This window comes from Stegostoma tigrinum, unplaced genomic scaffold (genome assembly GCF_030684315.1).
Source record: "Stegostoma tigrinum isolate sSteTig4 unplaced genomic scaffold, sSteTig4.hap1 scaffold_117, whole genome shotgun sequence".
Lineage (NCBI taxonomy): Eukaryota > Metazoa > Chordata > Chondrichthyes > Orectolobiformes > Stegostomatidae > Stegostoma > Stegostoma tigrinum.
The window spans coordinates 538,480-544,479 of record NW_026728067.1 but is presented as its reverse complement, the minus strand read 5'-3'; positions in this window follow the sequence as shown (position 1 = coordinate 544,479).

The following is a 6,000-nucleotide window of genomic DNA, read 5'->3' as shown; positions in this document are numbered from 1 at the left end:
GAGGAGAAGGGGATTCTGAAAAAAATAGGGAGAAGTGGGGAGGCAGATAGAAGATTGGTAAAGGAGAAGTTAAGTGAACTGTCCTGTGCTGTCCACTCACTGTCCCCTGCTCCAGAATCATAGAATAAGAGAATTCTCCAGAATTAGACCATAAGGCCGTGAGACATAGGAGTGGAGGTAAGGCCATTCGCCCCATCAAGTCCACTCCACCATTTAAATCATGGCTGATGGGCATTTTTACACCACTTCCCTGCACTCTCCGCGTAGCCCTTGATTCCTTTTGAGATCAAGAATTTGTCAATCTCTGCCTTGAAGGCGTCCAAAATCCCGGCCTGCACTGCACTCTGCGGCAATGAATTCCACAAGCCCACCACTTTCTGCCTGAAGAAATGTCGTCTGATTTCAGTTTTAAATTGAACCCCTCGAATTTTAAGGCTGTGCCCACGGGTCCTCGTCTCCCCTGCTAACGGAAACAACCTCCTAGCGTCCACCTCTTCTAAACCATACATTATCTTGTAAGTTTTTATTAGTTCTCCCCTCAACCTTCTGAACTGTAGTGAGTACAATCCCAGGATCCTTAGCCATTCATCGTAGGTGAAGCCTACCATTCCAGGGATCATCTGTGTGAATTGAACAAGCACTTCATTCCATTGTGTCTGTAACCACTGAAGCCACACTAAGTTCACATTCGGCTCATGTTTTAGCAATAGGCCCGTTGCCTTGAATGTTATTTCATTTTAAGTGCTGTACCAACCCTTTTTCTTTAATGTGAAAAGATTATCCACCACCTCAACTAAAGTCCCAGACAATGAATTCCAAACCCCCAGCACCTTCTGGGTGTCTTTTCTTTCCTGAAATTCCTTCTGAGCCTTTTAGCTTAAATGTATGTATCTCTTCCCCCCCCGTCCCCCCGCCCCCCCAACCTCCCACCCCATGAATGGTCGTTCTGCTTCCCTCGCCGAGACCCATCAGAATGCAGACCATTTTTTCAGGACCTTCTTCAACCTTCCCTATTCGGAAGAAAACAAGCCAACCTTATCCAGATAAAACAGTGATGCTGCCTGGCCTGCAGTGTTCCTCCAGCTCCACGCTGTGTTATCTCAGACTCCAGCATTGACAGTTCCTGTTATCTCAAACTTATCCAGACTCTCCATCGAGTTAAAATGCTTCACTCCCTCAGAACATCCTGATGAATGTCCTCCACACATGCTCAAATGCAATCACCTCTTTTCTATAATGAAGAGACCATTAGAACATAGAGCATTACAGCGCAGTACAGGCCGTTCGGCCCTCGATGTTGTGCCGACCTGTCATGCCGATCTGAAGCCCATCTAACCTACACTATTCCATGTACGTCCATGTGCTCATCCAATGACGACTTAAATGTACCGAAAGTTGGCGAATCTACTACCGTTGCAAGCAAAGCATTCCATTCCCTTACTACTCTCTGAGTAAAGAAAGCGCAATGTCCAGTTTAGAATAACAAGCTCACAAGAGAGATGACCTGGTTTTAGATATCACTCGGGGCCACAGACTCAGAGACAAAGCAAGACGACTCTGCGATTTGATGTAGAAACTGCTGACACTCCGAAGCCTGCAGCCCTCCTCCAATTCTCAAGTCAGAAGTGTGTCAATGACGGTGCAGATCCAACAACACTGAAAACAATCTTGAGTCTAGGCCAAAGCAGCCCCTTGATTGGCACCGTATCCATTCTCTCCACAGCCAACTCCAAGAGACAATAATGTGTCCCTGTACAAGATGCACTGCCACATTTTTTACCCACTATTCTGACACACACCTTTCCAGACTTAGAAAACTCATCTTCAAGGGCAAGGACATCAGACATGGTAGCACTAACCCCAGTAAAAATCACCTCCAAGCTACTCACAAACTTATTTGGAAATGAATGGTTGTTACTGAGTCTATCTTCGTAATCTCTTTTGGAACAGCATTGTGGGTCTCTGTACAGCAACATGAAGCTGTTCAAGAAGTCAGTTCATGCTGGACAATCAGCAACAGCTATGTCTCAATAAAGAATAAACAAATCGGAAAGAAATTCATCTGAGAGTCACAGGCAAATGGGTACTTTTTTTGTTCACTCAGCAGATTGTGGGCTATTACCAATTTTGAAAATGACAAATGAAGCTTTTGTTTGGGTGGGTATTGACAGCAGCTGCCCCCAAAATAAAAAGAAAATGGGAACTGCAGATGCTGGAGAATCCAAGATAACAAAGTGTGGAGCTGGATGAACACAGCAGGCCAAGCAGCATCTCAGGAACACAAAAGCTGACATTTCGGGCAGAGACCCTTCATCAGAAAAGAGGGAGGAGGAGACAGTTCTGAAATAAACAGGGAGAGGGGGAAGGCAGATTGAAGATGGACAGAGGGGAAGATAGGTGCAGAGGAGACAGACGAGCAATAAGGAAGGAGAGGATCAAATATGAAGGTAGGCTAGCTAGTCATATTAGAAATCACAGTGAAAGCTTCTTTCAATACATAAGAAACAAACATGAGGCAAAAGTAGACACTGGGCCGCTCCAAATTGATGCTGGAAGGCTGGTGATGGGAGATAAGGAAGTAGCTGAAGGACTTAATAAGTACTTTGCGTCAGTCTTCACAGTGGAAGACATGAGTAGTATGCCAACACTTAGGGAGAGTCAGGGGGCAAAGTTGAGTACGGTAGGCATTACAAAAGAGAAAGTGCTAGAAAAGCTAAAAGGTCTAAAAATTGCTAAATCTCCTGGCCCCGAAGGGCTACATCCTAGAGTTCTGAGGAAGGTGGCTGAGGAAATAGCAGAGGCTTTGGATGTGATCTTTCAAAAGTCCCTGGAGTCAGGGTAAGTCCCAGATGATTGGAAAATTGATGTTGTAACCCCCTTGTTTAAGAAAGAATCAAGGCAAAAGATGGAAAATTACAGGCCGATTAACCTGACTTCGGTAGTTAATAAAATTCTTGAATCATTGTCAAGGATGAGATTTTGAAATTCCTGGAAGTGCAGGGTCAGATTAGAACAAGTCAGCATGGATGTAGTAAGGGGAGGTCGTGCCTGCCAAACCTGTTAGAATTCTTTGAAGAGGTAACAAGTATGTTAGCCCAGGGAAACCCAGTGGATGTTATCTATCTAGACTTCCAAAAGGCCTTACGTAAGTGTCTCACGGGAGGCTGCTGAGCAAGGTGAGGGCCCATGGTGTTCGAGATGAGCTACTGGCTTGGATTGAGGATTGGCTGTCTGATAGAAGGCAGAGAGTTGGGATAAAAGGCTGTTTTTCGGCATGGCAACCGGTGACGATTGGTGTCGCAGGTTTCGGTGTCGGGGCCGCAGCTGTACACCTTACGTATTGATGATCTGGATGAAGGGACCGGGGTCATTCTGGCGAAGTTTTCCGATGATACGAAGATAGGTGGACAGGCAGGTAGTACTGAGGAGGTGGAGAAGCGGCAGAAAGAGTTAGACAGTTTAGGAGAGTGGTTCAGGAAATGGCTGATGAAATTCAATGTGGGGTTTTGCACTTTGGTAAAAAGAATACGGGCATGGACTATTTTCTAAATGGTGAGAAAATTCGTAAAGCTCAAGTACAAAGGAATCTAGAAGTGTTGGTCCAGGATTCTCTAAAGGTTAACTTGCAGGTAGAGTCCGTAATTAAGAAAGCGAATGTAATGTTGTCCTTTATCGCAAGAGGGTTGGAATATAAAAGCAGCGATGTGCTTCTGAGGCTTTATAAAGCTCTAGTTAGGCCCCATTTAGAATACCATGTCCAATTTTGAGCCCCACACCTCAGAAAGGACATACTAGCCCTGGAGCGTGTCCAGCGGAGATTCACACGGATGATCCCTGGAGTGGTAGGTTTTACATATGATGAACGGCTAAGGATCCTGGGATTGTACTCATCAGAGTTTAGAAGGTTGAGGGGAGATCTAATAGAAACTTACAACATAATGTCTGCCTCAGAAGGGGTGGACGCTAGGAAGTTGTTTCCGTGAGGCCGGGAGACTAGGACCCGTGGGCACAGCCTAAAAATTAGAGGGGGTAAATTTGAAACGGAAATGAGATGACAATTGTAAAGCCAGAGAGTGGCGGGCTTGTGGAAATCATTGCCACGGAGTGCAGTCGGGGCCAGGACGTTGGATGCCTTCGAGGCAGAGATCGACTAATTCTTGATCTCACGAGGAATCAAGGGCAACGGGGAGAGTTCAGGGAAGTGGAGTTGAAATGCCCCTGAGCCATGATTTAAATGGTGGAGTGGACTTGATGGGCCGAATGGCCCTACTTCCACTCCGATGTCTTCTCGTCTTAAGTAAAAGGGGCGGACATGAAGCCAGTACAGGTGAGTGTGGGTGTGGAGGTAGGGAGGGGATAGGTCAGTCTGGGGAGGACCGACAGGTCAGTCTCGGGAGGACCGACAGGTCAAGGGGGCAGGAAGAGGTTAGTTGGTAGGGAATGGGGGTTTGGCTTGAGCTGGGAGGAGGGGATCGGTCAGAGGAAGAACAGATTAGGGGACGAGCTGGGCTGGTTTTGGGATGCAGTGGTGGGAGGGGAGATTTTGGAGCTTGTGAAATCCACGTTGATAGCATTGGTCTGCAGAGCTCCCAAGGCTCAGTTAAGGAAGGACAATAAACACTGGCCAGTCAGTCATACATCCAGCAAAAAAAGTTTATTTTTTTTTAAAAAAAGGATGCACCTGTTAATCAAGTGGCAAAGCATTATCGAGTTTTGAGAAGATTTGTAGCTCAGGGTTGAGGTTCTGGATGTAAGATTGCTCACTGAGCTGGAAGGTTAGTTTGCAGACGTTTCGGCACCATTCCGGGTAAAATCTTCAGGGAGCATCCGGGGAAGCGCTGGAGTTAGGTCCCGCCTTCTCTTTAAGTGTTCCGGTTTCCTTGGGTTGGTGATGTCATTTCCGGTTCCTTTTCTCAGAGGATGGGAGGGGGATTTGGCGCCAACGTGTTCTCCCGAGTGTAGTTTGTGTGTGGCATGAACTGCCAGAGGAGTGACAGAGGCTGTTATACTCACAGTATTGAGAAGTCACCTGCAGGGACACATGAATAGGAAGGGGCTGGAGGGATATGGGCTCCAGGCTGGCAAACAGAACTAGTCAGTTACGGTGTCTGGTCGGCCTGGAGGAGTTGGACTGAAGGGTCTGTTTCCCTGCTGTACAACTGGACGACTCTGTCTCTCTCTCTCCTATTTTCTCCAAACTCACCCCCCGCCACACACACAATCTCTGTCTCTCCAACTCTCTGTGTGTGCCTCACTCTATGTCTCTGTCTCTCTCTGTCGTCTTGTCTCTGCCACCTCGCTGTGCACTTCTGTCTCTCTCCTCTCTCACTCTGTCTCTTTGGTCTCTGTGTGCGCCCCTCTCTATCTCTCGTCTTGTATCTGGCTCCCTCTGTGTGTGCTTCTGCCGTTCTCTCTCCCCTGTCTCCCCTGTCTCTCCGTCTCTCCCTGTGAACCTCTCTCTGTCCCCTCTCCCGCGCCCCCCTGTGTCTCTCTTCCTCTCTATCCGAGCCTCTCCACCCGCTCAGCAGGGAGCATTGTGAGTTTTTTTGAACGAAGTTTAAAAATCTCTATTTAAACCCAACCCATCCGCAATCAGACTGCATTTCTGATCCTCTCTCTCTCACACACACACAGAGTCTGTCTCTTTCTCCCTCTCAGTAAATCCCCTTCCTCTCCTGTTCCTACTCACGCCTTTCCCCCGCTCTCCGTCGGCGACGAGTCCCCTGTCTCGATCCCTTTTCCCAGGAGGGTTCTGAGGACCCAGCTGTTCGGCAGCGGGGATCATCGCACCACGCTCCCGGACCCCTACAACCTCATGTTCTCCAGCGGCCTCCAGCATGACCACCGGGCTGGGAGCAGGCATCCTGGCTGCTGGAGCGCTCGCTGCTCAGTGGCTCGGCCCTGCGTCGGGAGCGGGGATCCAAGGTGGGAGAAGGCCTCTTCACCCGGCGCCTGGGCACAGCTGCCTGGCACCGAGCCCGCGCTCCCCGAGCATCCGGC